The 16,145-nt window shown below is 42.9% G+C and overlaps 1 long non-coding RNA gene across 1 annotated transcript; it reads right to left on the bottom strand.

Annotated features, from left to right (window-relative positions):
• Positions 1-941: 941 nt before the first annotated feature.
• Positions 942-14,065, bottom strand: LOC115081654. Its single transcript, XR_003853850.1, has 2 exons — positions 13,944-14,065; positions 942-1,128 (listed from the first exon to the last, which is right to left on the bottom strand). It is a non-coding gene; the product is annotated as an uncharacterized LOC115081654 (long non-coding RNA).
• Positions 14,066-16,145: the final 2,080 nt, after the last annotated feature.

Genomic DNA, 16,145 nt, shown 5'->3' with positions numbered 1-16,145 from the left:
TTCTTATGTTCATATGTTGTTAACTGTCAAGACAATCCCCAACAGTACATAGAGAGGATAACTTTCAAACAACTACGCATGGTAGTATTTATGCTATGCGTAGTTTTACCAATCCAATGGCCACGCGAGCATGAGCAGGCGGCGTGTACAGGGGGGGAAGGAATTTTTGCTAAATACGTATGGCGATGCAATCGGGCCTCCCCCAGTTCCCTACCCTACTACCTAACCTTCCTCCCTCTTCCCCTCTCCTCCCTGCCCCTAAACCTAATCTAACTAATACCAAATTTTTCATTTCAGTACTTACTGCTCCACTGAAGCAGAAGTAATCTGCACATGCGGGCCGGCTGCCGACGTGCGCTTCCCCGAGACAGCTTTGAATGGTGCTGTCCCAGCCCGCCCCTCCCCTCCCCGCCCAGACCCTGACCCCCCCCCCCCTCCCGGCCCACCCCTTTGAAGAGACCTGGCACTTCAGCGTAGACCGGAGTTTACGCGCAGCGCACAGAAGTCCCAGCCACACGCGTATACCCCAGTATTTGCGCACGCGCGGACCTTTGAAAATTTACTTGACAATGCGGAGCAAGATTGAAACCAATAAATAGGAAATAATAATAAAAAACAGAACATCCCTAGGCTAACATCCTAATCTGACATTTAAAGTAATATATAATTAGTATATCTAATAACCCCCAAAAGGCAGAACCACAATGAAACGGAAACAGAGCGAGCAGACTCTGCTGGCTGGTCTTTCAAAAATCTTTCTGAGATGGCTCTTAAAAAAAAAAAAAAAAAAAAAAACCACAACCCTTGGTGCTTCACAATAAACTTTGCCAGAAACTTTAAAAAGAAATCAGCTTCCCGCAAAACAACCTTTTATCATAAGAACAGAAAGAATTTATGTTTCTTTCTGAATTACTTTACAGAGATCAGACAAAACAGTGCCCTTCCAAATGCAGAGTAAAGAATCTTTATTGCAGAAAAGGGCTGAGAGTCCAGTTTCTGTCTGGCACAAGAGCAAATGTAGCTCTTGTTACAGTCTCCTCTTGAGATTGGTCCAAGGCAGCAGAAAGGTCTAAGCTGTCCATAGAGGCAAGGCTATCCTGTATTCCTTCACCAACATTAATCTTCTCTCTAAGGAAAGGCAAATAATATATCTCACAGAAGGTGGCATCGATTCAAGAGGAAAGTTAAGAATCTCAGTCAAATATTTTTTAAGCACAATCTGTGGTGAAATAATAGCAGAGCTAGGAAACTTGACTTAACCTACGTTAAACTTTCTCATTCAATTCTCAAGAGTTTCAACTTTTTTCCATAAATTTAGCTTACCCTTGATGACAGCCCCCTCTGTAGATTGCAGAGCTGTGATTTTACTCTCACAATCCTGTATACAAGTATTATGGCCATTCCACACAACATCCTGAGATTTAAATTTGGAAACTGTATCCTCAGAAAATGTATATAATTCATTCATGCAACCAGTTAGAGAAAATTCTGAGGGACACCTTTCAAAAAACTCATTGTGATAACATATATGCACATATAATGGCCGCCCAGAGATCTTCGATGGTATTTCTAATCCATGCATATCAGATACATGCATATTATAAAACACGTTCATCTCTGCCCTGCAATATACACGCATATGTATGCTTATGCTTGAACACATACAATGCATTGAAAGCGCGTACTTTTCCGCCCAGTTTTAAAAATATACACATGTATATTTTATGCTCAAAAATAAAGTAGGACTTGCTCACCTGATTTATGTTTGTAAGTCGGTATATTTTAAAACGTGCGAGCGAAATTGAAATGACCGGTTTTCTGATTCTTCCACCAGTTCACCCAGTCCTTCTCCAGGCCATTGAGACCCTGCTGGCTCTTCAGCTTGACTCTCAGTTCACCCAGATCTCCCACCCAGCCAATTGCGCACAATAAACCAGTCAGAGATGAATTATTGCAAGATAATTAGCAGCTGTAAAATCTGGCGAGTAAGTTGCCAAATGTATGCACGCCTCTTGGAATAGCAGCTTGCACGCATAACTGTTATCACCGCCCCAGAATTCCTCTGGAGCGCCCCTTTCTTACACATGTATGTGTGTGCTTGAACCATAAAATATGCCTGTACTTTCGATATTTATAAAACAGCAATAGGGATAGTAACTTTCAAACGAGCGCGAGTGCCCATATATATGTATATTATGTATGCATGGCAGCATACGCTGAAATCTTATATCCTGCATGCAAGCACTCACGCATGTTATAAAACAGGCCTTGTGCATGTATGTGTGCTCCTAATTTTAAGCATGGAGACGAACAGTTATAGTCAGCATTTACATGCACAAGTGACTGTGAGTACATTTTAAAACTTGCACTTATGAAGGGAATGACCAATTTAACCACTTTGTCCACCTGTTTGCCCAGTCTCTAGGTCATCAAGACACTCCCCCCCCCCCCCCTGTTTCTTTAGCCTCCACTCCACGCAATGTACCCAGGACCCCTCAAGAACGTCAATAGTTTTATTTAGACTTACAGCTGACCAATAGCAGAAGTACATTTGCGCAGAAATGAACTGGACATGCGCTGCTTTCGCTGCATTACATCTGCACAGGTTTCTTGGCCCCACCCTGGGATGCCCATGCCCCACCGCCACTCCACCTCTTTTTTTCACTCCATGAGAGATATTCATGCACTGGTACTTGTGCACATATGTGGCAGGTTTATAAAATCAGTCGGAGATGCGCACATGTTAGATGCGGCTTCCCTGCACTTTTTTGGTGCCGCATCTTTTAAAATTCACCTTTAAGCAAGCACAGGCTGCTTGTGTGCGGACGTGCTTTGAAAATTCACTCCTCTGCATGACACAGCAGAGATGCTGTCTTAGGCCCTTGTCTCGCCAAAATAGGGAGAGTGAACCCTTCAAAAATTCCAACTTCAGAGCTTACCTTCTCAATAGGAAAGCCATTTTTTACAGCCACCAAAATAGAAGCTACTGACTGCAGTACCAGGTTTACTATCACAATCTTGGAGGGTAAAGCCAAAAAAGATTTGTTATGTTTTTCATTTCAGTTGTGGTTCTCATTTCATTTCTTTTTAGTGAGCACTAAATCCCATTTAATGAGCTCCACTTCTATTTAGTGTGCACTAATTTGATTTAGTATGTACTAAAAAAATTAGCATGCTCTAAAAAATTAGTGCACGCTAATCAAAACAAAACTAATGAAATTAATTCATATCCCTATTGCACTCTGCTCTGACTCTAGCTGCCATCACACTACAAGCTGTTTATTTCAGACCATTTCATATAGCTGATACAGATGAAGGGATAATTGGTTACAATAAAAGGCAGCATATATATATGAAGGGCAGGAAGGAAGTTTTGACTTTTTAGCCACCTGCCCCAGGTAAGATGGATATGTCTTTGATATATACCTCTGTCTCTCTACAAGAGATCTCCCTTTTCAGGCAATCTTTACAGTAGTGTAAAAATGTCTTCTGTGCCAGGCAATGTGTCTGTTTCCTTTTTTCATCTGTGCATCCACAGTTTACTTGAATAACCTTCCTAGCAATGGAAAGTTCCATTGGTAACAAGAAAGTTATGTGTGTAACTTTAGAACAAAGCTGAATGACTGCAGGAGTAGATGGGAGCAGCAATAGCATGGCTGGGAAGGAACCCCTAAGCCTCACCAGCTGAAGAAAGGTAGATGAGCCAGGAGCAGGTGCAACATAGCTTGCAAGGGATCACCAGGCCGCCTCAGTCAAAGATCTATTAGGACTGAGTGGGGCCTGTCAAAAAAAAAAAAAAAGAGAGTGCTGCAGCCAGAGGCAGGGGTGAAGGATAGAGGGTAATCAGAAGAGCAGAGAGAGAAAGAGGGTTTGAGGGGATCTAGAAACTATGGCAGAGGGGGATAAAAAAAAAAGGAGAGACAGTGGGAAAGAGGAGAAGAGAGTGAATGGGTGAGAATGATTGAGGATAATGAGGGTGTAAACAGGACTAGAGAAGAGAGTAAGGGAGTGAGTGGTGGGGGTGAGGGTGGAGAGAGAGGAGAAAGGAGAAAGAAAGGAGAAAGGACTGCGCATGGATTGGGATGGGGTGAGAGAGAGAAAAGAGTAATATAGAGAGTAAGTGGGGGAGGGTCAGAGGAGAGGAGAGAGGAGTGCACAAGAATTGGATATGCCCTAACATTCACACAACCCCGTATTTTCTTATCAACATTCCTTTGCATGAAGATCCTGATTTTTTTATTTTTTTATTTTTTGTATTTAATTCTGTTTCCTTCACCACATCGTGTGTTACCATTAAAAAATTATTAAAGGTGGAGGTGAATGTCTCATTTCATTACCTTAATCCACTAACTCCAAACCCATTGGAGTTAATGTTAGTCTACTTTATGTATTGTAATCATCGACAATCCACCTACCATCCAATTTACTTTATTCAAAAAAATCTAAAATCTCCCGTAGTTTCAAGTTTTATTTTAACCCAGCACCAACTGCTTGAATAAGCAGGATGCAGCACTAAGTTAAGTATTTGACAGGTAATAGAAGAAAAAAAAGTGAGCGAAGTGAGCGAAGTGAACAGAATTAAATACAAAAAAGAAAAAAAGAAAAAAATCAGGATCTTCAGGCAAAGGAATGTTGATAAGAAACTACGGGGTTGTGTGAATGGTAGGGCATATTAAGTGTTACAACCCATTAACAGTGGAGATTTAAATAATAGTGTTTACAAGAATTGGATATGGCAGTGAGAAAGAGAGAGAGTGAGGAAAAAGGATTCACAGTGCCAACATTTCCCAGATATGCAGAGGTCCATGCTAAACAGTTTTAAAGGTGTCCAAGGAACCCGATGGGACAAGAAACATAAAGACTGTTTGAGACATATGCATCAGATTTAACCAATATACATTCCAAACTACTGTAGCATGTTCCATATTTAATTCAGTCTCCCACACTCTCTCCAGACCAATACACAAACAATTCCAGTTCTCTCGAAGCTTTTGTATAATAGCAATGCTTAATGATCCAAAGAATGAATTTTAATGCACCAGCTCAAGGATCTCAATAAACTGCTGCCTTCAATGCAGTATTTCAGCTGAATCCATTAAGAACTCTAGGAAGCAGATAAATTATATTTAGATGCCAAATGGTCAAAAGATAGTAAATTCCCTTTTTACATAATTTGCCCTATGTTCAAATACCTTCCAGTTGCCAAAAAGGCCAACTGATCTTTGCCTTGTTTATCAAAGGTAAAAGATTCACAATGGGATCTTTGTGCTGGCATTCCAGGGAGCCTTCATACTTTTGTCCAACACACACAATGCATGATGAGTAGCAACAACAGTAGGAACAGTCCCCCGAAGCCCAGGAATTTTCATTCTAGACAATAAATTTAATGGAATCGGAGAAGTGCAGGCTCTAAAAGGATCCATTCAGTAGGGGAATGTAATTCATCTTCTTCCAAAACACATTTGATTGATACCATATCTCAAAAGAAAAGCCTTATAGTTAATTTTAGAAATCTGGAAATCCAACACCATCCTTTTCTTTAACCAATTTTAACTTTTGTAACACAATCTCTCCACAAGAATGAGGTTAGCATCTTATCAATTTTCAAATAAAAATGGTTAGGGAGGAAGGAAAGAGACATACTTGAGATAGAGTTAATTTGTGATGTAAGAACCATCTTAATATATTCAAGCTTCCCCCACCATGAAAGAACAAGAGGAAACCTCCTGCAAATAGCATTATCTAGCAATTCACTAATTTTGTGCTTATTTTATACTAGCATTTGATCAATGTCTGGATGAAACTTAACACCAAGATATTTAAATCCAAACTGAGATCATTTGCATTCCAAGTTACCCATGACATCCTGCAAGCAATGTCTGTTGAGGGACATAATCTCAGTTTTATCCCAATTTAAAGCATGAAAAAAACTGAAAAATCAGCTTTTAAAGACAGCACAGCAGGAATAAAGGTTACAGGTTCAAAAAGAAAAATTAACATGTTATCCACATAGGCTATAATTTTACACTCAGTTTGTCTAAAGTTAATCACTAAAATAGACTTTTCTGATGTATAGCTAATGATAAGGTCCTAATGCCAAAATAAATGAAAGACAGGATAAAGGACATTCTTATTTAGTCCCGCTACCTAAATCAAAACTATCTGTAATACTATTGTTGACTCGATCTCAGACAACTATAAAAGAGCTTAATATATCTAATGAAATTTTCACTTCAGTCAAACCACACAGTCAAATGCTTTTTTGGCATCAACTGGCATCACTAAGATAAGATCATGACCTACTTGGGCAAGTGAATACAATTATGAATAGTATGGAATTATCAAAAATGCAATGCCTTTTCATGAAGCCCACTTGATCTTGAAGTATTATGTCATTCAAAACCAAATTTAACCTCGTGGCCAATACTTTTGAAAAAAATGTTATAATTTGCATTTAAGAGAGAAATTATCCTATAATTTTGAACCAATAATAGGTCTCTACTGGATTTCTCTAACACAACTATCAATGCACCAGAGAAACTATCTTCTACCTTCTCAAGTTGAAAAAAGGATTGATACAAGTTGCTAAGTTTAGCAATTAAAAGAGAATTCAAAGTCCCACAAAATCCCACTGAAAAACCTTTGCCCGGGGAATTAATCACAAGTAGAGATGTGAATCATTTTTTGTGTTCATGTCGTTCTTCGTTTTTCATCCGCCAAAGGAAATGTCATTTTTTTGCGGTTCGGGGGTTTTTTTTGCGAAAAATCGTTTTTTGGGATAGTGCACACTAACGGGAGTTCTTGCGTGCTAACTCCCATTAGTGCACGAAACTGGCGGCGATAAGGATCCTTACCTTTCGCCGCCAGCAATGTCTGCGCAGCATCGGCCCTGGTGCCTCCCCAACTCCTCCTCTTCCGGGGCTGACTGCACCCCAACTCCGTCCCCATTTAGTGATCGCACGCGATCGCTTTTGAAAATGACCCCCTTAGACTGCCTATCCAGAATTAGGTTCAATGGTTGAAATTACCACCTAGAATGATAGGAATATCTCCATATTCCAGGAGATATTTTGCTATATTATTTATAAATCTGGGTGCATCAGTATTTGGAGCATAAACGTTGAAAACAAAACTTTCTTACCACCTACTGAAGTCAAATCATGATTCATCTTCCTTCCAAGTCAGAAGCTTAGAATAATATTTATACATCCAGTGACTTTTTGAAAAGAATAGCAACTCCATTTTTCTTTTCATATGCAGCTGAAAAAACATAATCTCCTACCAAGCTACACTTGTTTAATGCTTTGTTAAAAGATAAATGAGTTTCTTGAAGCAAGATCACTTCTGCATCCAATTTCTTTAGATAACATCAAATTTTCTTCTTTTAATTGGATGATTATTAAGGCCATTAACATTGAGACTCAAGACCTTGAGAGGTTTAATGTTATGAGCCGTTATAACATAGATATAGAGACAACAAAGAAAAAGAAAAGTTTTTTGTTGTACTGCATCAGAAAAAATACAAATAAAACCTCATTCTGCAATATCAGGCATACCATCAAGATTGATTCCAGTAAATATATTGACCCTCCTGAATATAAAACCATACATAGAGAAAAAGAGACCAAAAAGACCAAAAAAATTGAAAAAACACTTCGCGCTGAAACTGAGAATGCTGTGAACTCAGGGATGAAGAGACCCGCCCCCCCCTGACGTCATCACGCTATGCTTATTTTAATTCCCTTAAGTTTTCCTTTATTAATTAACCTTTTTCATAGTGTTTAGTAATCCTTTGTTTATTAAATATGTTCAATGTATTTGACTTAGGAAACCTATTTTCCTGCATACTCTGTTTTTAATGTAAACCGGTATGATTTGTATCTGATACAAGAATGTTGGTATATAAAAATGCAAAATAAATAAATAAATAATGCAGGTCAACAAACAAAAAAACCAAAGGCCTGCAACAAAAACTCAGCAAGAGAGAAAAAAGGCCATAAGAACATAAGAAAATGCCATACTGGGTCAGACCAAGGGTCCATCAAGCCCAGCATCCTGTTTCCAACAGTGGTCAATCCAGGCCATAAGAACCTGGCAATTACCCAAACACTAAGTCTATTCCATGTTACCATTGCTAATGGCAGTGGCTATTCTCTAAGTGAACTTAATAGCAGGTAATGGACTTCTCCTCCAAGAACTTATCCAATCCTTTTTTAAACACAGCTACACTAACTACACTAACCACATCCTCTGGCAACAAATTCCAGAGTTTAATTGTGCGTTGAGTGAAAAAGAACTTTCTCTGATTATTTTTAAATGTGCCACATGCTAACTTCATGGAGTGCCCCTTGTCTTTCTATTATCTGAAAGAGTAAATAACTGATTCACATCTACCTGTTCTAGACCTCTCATGATTTTAAACACCTCTATCATATCCCCCCTCAGCCGTCTCTTCTCCAAGCTGAAAAGTCCTAACCTCTTTAGTCTTTACTCATAGGGAAGCTGTTCCATTCCCTTTATCATTTTGGCCAAAGAACACAACACAACCCAGGTCACTCAAAAACCATTCCGTCAACACAAATGATCAGCACTATCTTCCACAAAGCTCTCAAAACAAAAACAACAACAACAATATCACTTTTAACTCAAAACAGAATTCTATACCCATTAACTATAAGCTAGGGTTTAAATACTTTCCATAAGCCAACCTTCCCACTCTATATTGAAATATATAGAAAGAACAATTCAAAAACAGTATTTTAAAGAAAACAAAAAAGAAAAAGAAAATTCAAGTCAAGGCATAAAATTCAATGGGGTAGATTTTCAAAGGGATACGCACGTACCCCCTGAAAACCTACCCCAAACCCCCCTGCGGGCGACGAGCCTATTTTGCATAGGCTCGGCGGCGCGCGCAAGCCCCGGGATGCACGTAAGTCCCGGGGCTTGCATGGAGGGGCGTGTTGGGGGCGTGTCGGGGCGTGCCGCGAATGATGTCGCGTTTCGGGGGCGTGCCGCGAGTGACGCGGCGTTTCGGGGGCGAGCCCGGGGGCATGGCGCTGGCCCAGGGCGTGGTCGAGGCCTCCGGACTATGCGCATATCTTATAAACTCCAGCGTACTTTTGTTCGCGCCTGGTGCACGAACAAAAGTATGCCCGTGCGTACATTTATAAAATCTACCCCAAAATTTGTACATTCAGAGGTTGATATTCAGCGCCATTTAGCCAGATAAGTTCAGAGTTATCTGGCTAAGTCGCACCATTTCAGTATTCAACTGCATTCAGCAACTGCAACTTAACTGAATAACTATTTATTCAGCTAAACAGCTAACAGGGTCATTTATCATTTTTCATTAGGGCCTTAACGCTGAAATGTGCACGATAAATACCAAAGCGCAAAATGTGTATGCAAATTCAAAATTAGTATTTCAGTGGGAGAAGTTTGGGTGGAGTAAATGAAAATGAGGATCTGATAGTGCTGCGTGTGATAATGTGCCTTCCTCTATCATGGTATTTAGTGCCGGAAATAACAACACCTTTTTATTTGCAGTATTGTGGAAAAAGTTGTTATCGCGACCAATATCACTGATCATGTTATTATCGCATGTGATAAAAATAGGAAGGATAACGGACACACCTACCAGGCCTTTCAGACCCAATAACAACATCTGTTCTTACCTGGTCAACCTTTCTAAAGCCATAATGTTTGTAGCGAGTTTAATTGTCGCATACTGAATGCGTTGGCAGGCTCGCTGAAGACAACAACAAGCAGAACAACAACATCAACCTCAAGAACAGGCAAGGTCAGTTACAAACCCTCCTAGAGAAGTCCCTATACTGGAGGCAAAGGCATGGGCTCCGCAGGATTGCGGCCCAGGCCAGCGCCTGGCATGCAGGCGGCCATGGCGCAGGAGATACAGGGAGCGTATTTTTCCTCCATGAACATCCTTGCCGGGCATGCTAGAGGACTATGTGGTTTGCAGTAGGGATGTGAATCATTTTTTGATGATTTAAAATATCGTCCGATATATTTTAAATCATCAAAAATCGTTAAAGGCGATATATAATAGGAATTCCCCCCGATTTATCGTCAAAAATCGTAAATCGGGGGAAGGGGGAGGGCGGGAAAACCGGCACACTAAAACCCTAAAACCCACCCCGACCCTTTAAAATAAATCCCCCACCCTCCCGAACCCCCCCAAAATGTCTTAAATTACCTGGGGTCCAGTGGGGGGGTCCCGGTGTGATGTTCCACTCTCGGGCCACGGGTGTGTTGATAGGAATGGCACCGGCGCTACCTTTGCGCCGGCGCTACCTTTGCGTTACCTTTGCGCCGGCGCTACCTTTGCCATTGCAAAATTCCACTCTCGGGCCACGGGTGTGTTGATAGGAATGGCGCCGGCGCTACCTTTTGCCATTGCAAAATGGCGCCGGCCGTATGGCCGTATGGCTGGCGCCATTTTGCATTACGGCAACACGATTCAAGTGCAGGAGGTCGTTCCCGGCCCCCCGCTGGACTTTTGGCAAGTCTTGTGGGGTCAGGAGGCCCCCCCCAAGCTGGCCAAAAGTCCCTGGGGGTCCAGCGGGGGTCCGGGAGCGATCTCCTATGCTCGTGACGTTGGGGGACAGGAACCAAAATGGCGCCGGCGCTACCTTTACCCTGTCATATGACAGGGCAAAGGTAGCGCCGGCGCCATTCCTATCAACGCACCCGTGGCCCGAGAGTGGAACATCACACCGGGACCCCCCCACTGGACCCCAGGTAATTTAAGACATTTTGGGGGGGTTCGGGAGGGTGGGGGATTTATTTTAAAGGGTTGGGGTGGGTTTTAGGGTTGTTTTAGTGTGCCGGTTTTCCCGCCCTCCCCCAATTTATGATTTACACGATATTTAAAAAAAATAACTGCGACGATCCGATTCCCTCCCCCCCCCCCAGCCGAAATCGATCGTTAAGACGATCGATCACACGATTCACATCTCTAGTTTGCAGGTATTGCCTCAGTTCTTGGGCTATCCTGGCATTATATGAAGAAATCCGAGGGGATTTGGATCCACGCTGGGCTGGGCCTCACCAAACTGTTGGCCACCCTGCATTTCATGGCAAGCGGCTCCTTCCAAACAACAGTAGGGGTTGTGGGGGGAATGTCCCAAACCACTTTTTCCCGCTGTCTGAACCAGGTCATCACAGCAGTCTCTGACCGCATTAATCACTGCATAGCATTTCCTCAGGACAGGCAGGACTTGATGGACTTGAAGAGAGGCTTTTATGCCTTCACAAATTTTCCCAGTGTTCTGGGAGCTATCGACTGCCCTCACGTGGCCATCATTCCATCTCGTGACAGGGAGGAGATGAACCGCAACAGAAAGCTCTACCACTCAATCCGCATCCTTGATGTGGTGGTCAGGTACCTGGGAGTCGCTCACAATTCCTTTATACTTAGGCAATTGAGCCTCTTTGAAAATTTTGTGGACAGCCTGTACGGTGACGGTTGGCTCAAAGGTAAGACAGACTTTTCTTTCTATATCCCATCTCAGGCTCTGAGTTTGTGGCAAACAGCATGCAAATTGGGGGGGTAGGTGGGGGGGGGGGGAGAAAAAATATCGCTGGCATGACAAGGGGCTTGTACAGTTATGTCAGCAGGCCAATGGCCCAGGGCCTGGCTTTTTCACCCCATGCTACAGACGCCTGCAAATCCAGTGATGGCAAACAAATCACCGGCCCTAAAACTCGGGGTGTGAGCAGGCATTACACACGTTCTACGTGTACATTGTCAAAAGGTCCCTGTTCCTATCCTCCCATTGGGAGCTATTTATGGGGATCGACTGGGCAAACTGGTGGATGAACTGGTTAAACTGCTCATTTCCTTCATGTGCACATGTTTTGACATTTTTTAATATATGCTGTATATTTTTTTTTTTCTGTTTGGTATTTAAAAATCTGATTGTGATAATTTTTTTTTAATAAATATCTATGTTTAGATGTGTATATATTTGCTTTTGACACTTTTTGTGTTAGTTCTGTCAGATATTGCTGATGCCAATATTTTGATACCTTCATGTTTTTGATACCATAATGGTTTCTGGGTTAGGTTTAGCCAGATCTGGCCCTTGGCTGCCTTGAATGTATTGGCCGCCCGGTTGTCAAACAGCACGGCACAATTTTATAGGTCCCCTGCAATCACCATGTCATTCTCCATGACGCTGAACTTTATAGCCCTGACACGAGGGCGTCCTGCTGCCTGGCTGCCAGAAGGGGGTGCCACTTCCTCTTCTGGAAAAGTGTTCTCCCTTTCCTCACTCTCCCTCCCACTCCCCTCTCCCCTCCCTTCCTCTCCCCTCTTGCCCCTGCCCTGCCAACTCCCTTCCCCTCTGCCTTCTCTCTCTATCCCTAGCCTGTCGTTCTCCTCCTTCCATCCTCACTTGACTATCCCCTTCCTCTTCCTGCCTCCTCCAATCCCTTCCCTCCTGCCTCTCTCTACTCTTGTCCCTATCCCTACTCCTACTACTCCTTCCCCTAGCACCAGTCTTCATCCTCCTACCTTCTCTCCTCCCTCCTCCCTCCTCCCCTCTCCTCCTCACACCTCTCCTCTCCTTTCTCCCCACGCCTCTCACACTCAATCCTCTCCACAACCTCCACTCACCTCCTCCCTCCTCCACACTCTTCCTCACTCCTCCACTCACCTCCACAGAAAATGACAAACTGGCAAACATGATAAACAAACACAAACTTTCACACACACAAATAGACAAAAGACAAAGGTCAAGGTAAACAGAAGGAAAAACAGAAAATAACAACTCACTCAAAAATCACAATCCACTAAATTCCAACCAAGAACTCACCTACTCCCCTCTCCTCTTTCCAAATGCTTGACACACCCTCAAAGAGGAAGCTGCAGGAAGCCTGTATATGTAAACTGAAAAAATTACGCAGCACACTCTGACACAACACGTCACGTGTGATGAAACAACAATATTTCGCAATGCATTGCCTCAGGCTGCACATTATCCTAACCATGCCCCTTTTTTTATCGCAGGCACTATTTCCATGATATTCATAGCATTTTGATAAATCTAGGTCTAAGTGGGGGGTAAACAGGCATTCTGGGACGGAGCTACTTATCCGGCTTACTACTTAGCCGGATAAGTGCCAATATTCAGCTTTATACAGCTAAATTAGATGGATAATGTAAGCCTACTACTGGTCTAAAGTTAGCCAAATAAACTTATCCATGCTGCTGAATATCCAACTAAAGTTAGCTGGATATGTTTAACCAACTAACGTGCTCACTCAGACAGTGGCTGAATATGGTCTTCTCATATAGGGGTAGATTTTCAAAGGGTTACGTGCGTAACCCTTTAAAAGCTCTCCTGAACGCACCGAGCCTATTTTGCATAGGCTCAGTGGCGCGCACAAGCCCTGGGACGCGCGCATGTCCTGGGGCTTTGAAAAAGGGGTGGGAAGAGGAGGGGCCGTGGGTGTGGCGCCGGTCCAAGAGTGGTCCGGGGGCAGAACCGAGGCTCCGACACAGAAGCTGTGCTAGGGATGGCGCACCAGCAGCCGGCCGGCGCGCGCAAGTTACGCCTGCCAGAGGCGTAACTCCTGAAACAAAGGTGTGGGGGGGGGGATTTAGGTAGGGCTGGGGGGTGGGTTAGATAGGGGAAGGGAGGGGAAGGTGGGGGGAGTGGAGGGAACAGGGAACGCCATCAGGGCTCCCCAAGGGCTCGGCGTGCACAAGTGGCAACCCCCTTGTGCGCGCCGACCCCGGATTTTATAACATGTGCGCGGCAGCGCGTGCACGTTATAAAATCGAGTGTACATTTGTGCGCGCCGGGTTGCGCGCACAAATGTACCCTGCGCGCGCTTCTTTAAAAATCTACTCCATACTTTATGGGCAGGTCAGGACACTCAGAGACATTCCAACAGTCAGAAAGTTCCAAAGGCAATACCTTCCGATATAGCAGCAGCCTTGAGGCCAGAAATGCATGGGGCTTATCTTCCTTGACTGATGTAGAACATGTCGAGACTAACTGAGGCACAGCTCATAGCAAAATTTCAACATAATGTAGGATTGCTGTTTGGCAAAACAAACAAAAAAAAATCACATTTTTGACCACTGATGAAAAGCATCACTAAATCTCCAGAGAAAACAACTTCAAGTTTAAATGACAAAACTTAGCTTACAAAATCAAACCCAAGATGCTCTTCATGGCATATATTACCATTCTTTCTCTGTATTAATAAACTCCATTTATGCTTCCAGATAATCATATAAAAAAACTTGCAATGATTTGGAAGCATTAATGGAGTTTATTACTATAAAGAAAGAGCATAAATTCAAGCAGGGTACAACAAGCCATATTTAGCATCAATCTCCTTTAACTGCACACACAAAGCCAGAAAATGTTTGCATTTTTTAGCTATTGCTTTTTCTAAGTCTGGAACAAATAAGATTTTTTACCTCCATACATTTTTGGAGCCTTCAACTTGGTAGCTGAAAGAAGCTCTAATTCATGAGGATAGAACAGTTTACTCACCATCGCAGGCTGAGGACATTTTGAGTTGGGAAGAGGCCAGGATGGAATCCTATGAGCTCTCTGTCCCTCAAAGGGTTTAGTGAATTGGAGATTTACAAACTTCGGTATTAAATCTTCCACGACCTTTTATTAAATCCTCATAAAAGGCCCAGAATTCTAAAATTGCTTCTCCTATTTCTATTAGAATAATCTTCCAAGTCCTTCTGAAACAGTTCAGTAATTCGTGAATTGTGATGCACTTGCTCTGGCATTCTTCCTAACACAGCCAGTTTTTCCTCAAAAATACTCAAACTCGATTGGAATGTAAGAAGCTATTCAGAGGGACGGTAACTTTAAAAAGAGCATGCACATGCCCATAAATATGTGTATATGAGCACACGGCCACATATACTCCATTCTCATAGTCTGCGCGCAAGTGCGCGTATAGGTTATAAAACAAGCCTTGCACATGTATATGTGCCCCTAATTTTAAGCATTTACCCGAACAGCTGGGACTTGTCAGCATTTACCTGCACAGTGAGGAAATGTCATAACATGCGCACATGAAGGAAATGACCAGTTTAACCAGTTCATCCACCAGTTTGCCCAGTCGATCCCTTTGGTTCCTTAGTCCCCCCCAGTTTACCCAGACCCCTCCAGCACTTCACAGGTGGCTATGAATAATTTTGTTCAGACTTACACCTGGGGGAATATATAATAGGTTCATCAACATGCATTTGCATGTGATGAGCGCTATTAGTTTCCGAGGGGGTTGGCCGCGCATTTTCCACGCGCTATTACCCCTTACAGTATAAGGGGTAATAATAGCACGTCTGAAATGCATGGGGCTAAGCGGTGTGCTAGGCCGAGCGCATCGTTCTGTATCGGCCTTTTAGTGGGATCCATCCATTCCCTTCAGGCCCTCCCAGCAGGAGGCATTGGATTGGGTGACTGTGTTATTTAGCTCAGCCATTTTACCACTTGGGAGGGTCAGTTAGAGAGAGCAGCTGCAGAGGAAACATGCATTTTTTCCACTCTGGTAGGGCCTCCCAGCCTTGCCCAGAGGAGTTTTCTTTTAGAAGAGATACCTCACCGTGCACTCCCTGCCAGAGGGTCCTTCTTAAAATTTACTGTGAGATAGACTTTTAAGCCTGATACCCTTAGAAGCGAAGAGGCTTTTTCAGGGGACCAAAGACCCTTGAGCCTACTCTACTCACTAGGTAGGCAAGTACCAGTGATGTATCCTGCTGCAAGAGACAGTAAGGGCAGAGAAGCTATCCAGAATAACATTTTAAGCATTTTTTTTTTTTTTTTTAAATTAAGAGTATTGGGGAGGTTTTTGGATCCCCTTCTCCACAGGGATTTCAGTGCAGGATTAATTGCCTGGTTCCCAGGTTTTTCCACAAGAGGAATCATCTAAAGTAACAGCTGAGGAATAAATGAGAAAATAACCAAAGGAAGTCTGTACAAGAGAAGGAGATCCCATCCAGATTTCCACCCAAGGAATCAGGTCAGGCTGGGTATCCATGAGAAAGAAAATGCCTTAAGGTAGGATTTTTGCAAAGCAAAAGGGACCCCTCCACTAGGATTCCTACACACTGCTGCTGGGAGAGTATGCACATTTAAAATCACCAT

Source organism: Rhinatrema bivittatum, chromosome 1, assembly GCF_901001135.1.
Source record: "Rhinatrema bivittatum chromosome 1, aRhiBiv1.1, whole genome shotgun sequence".
In the NCBI taxonomy this organism is placed as follows: Eukaryota; Metazoa; Chordata; class Amphibia; order Gymnophiona; family Rhinatrematidae; genus Rhinatrema; species Rhinatrema bivittatum.
The sequence above is the reverse complement of the archived record's forward strand: the minus strand, read 5'-3'. Positions and strand labels throughout refer to the sequence as shown.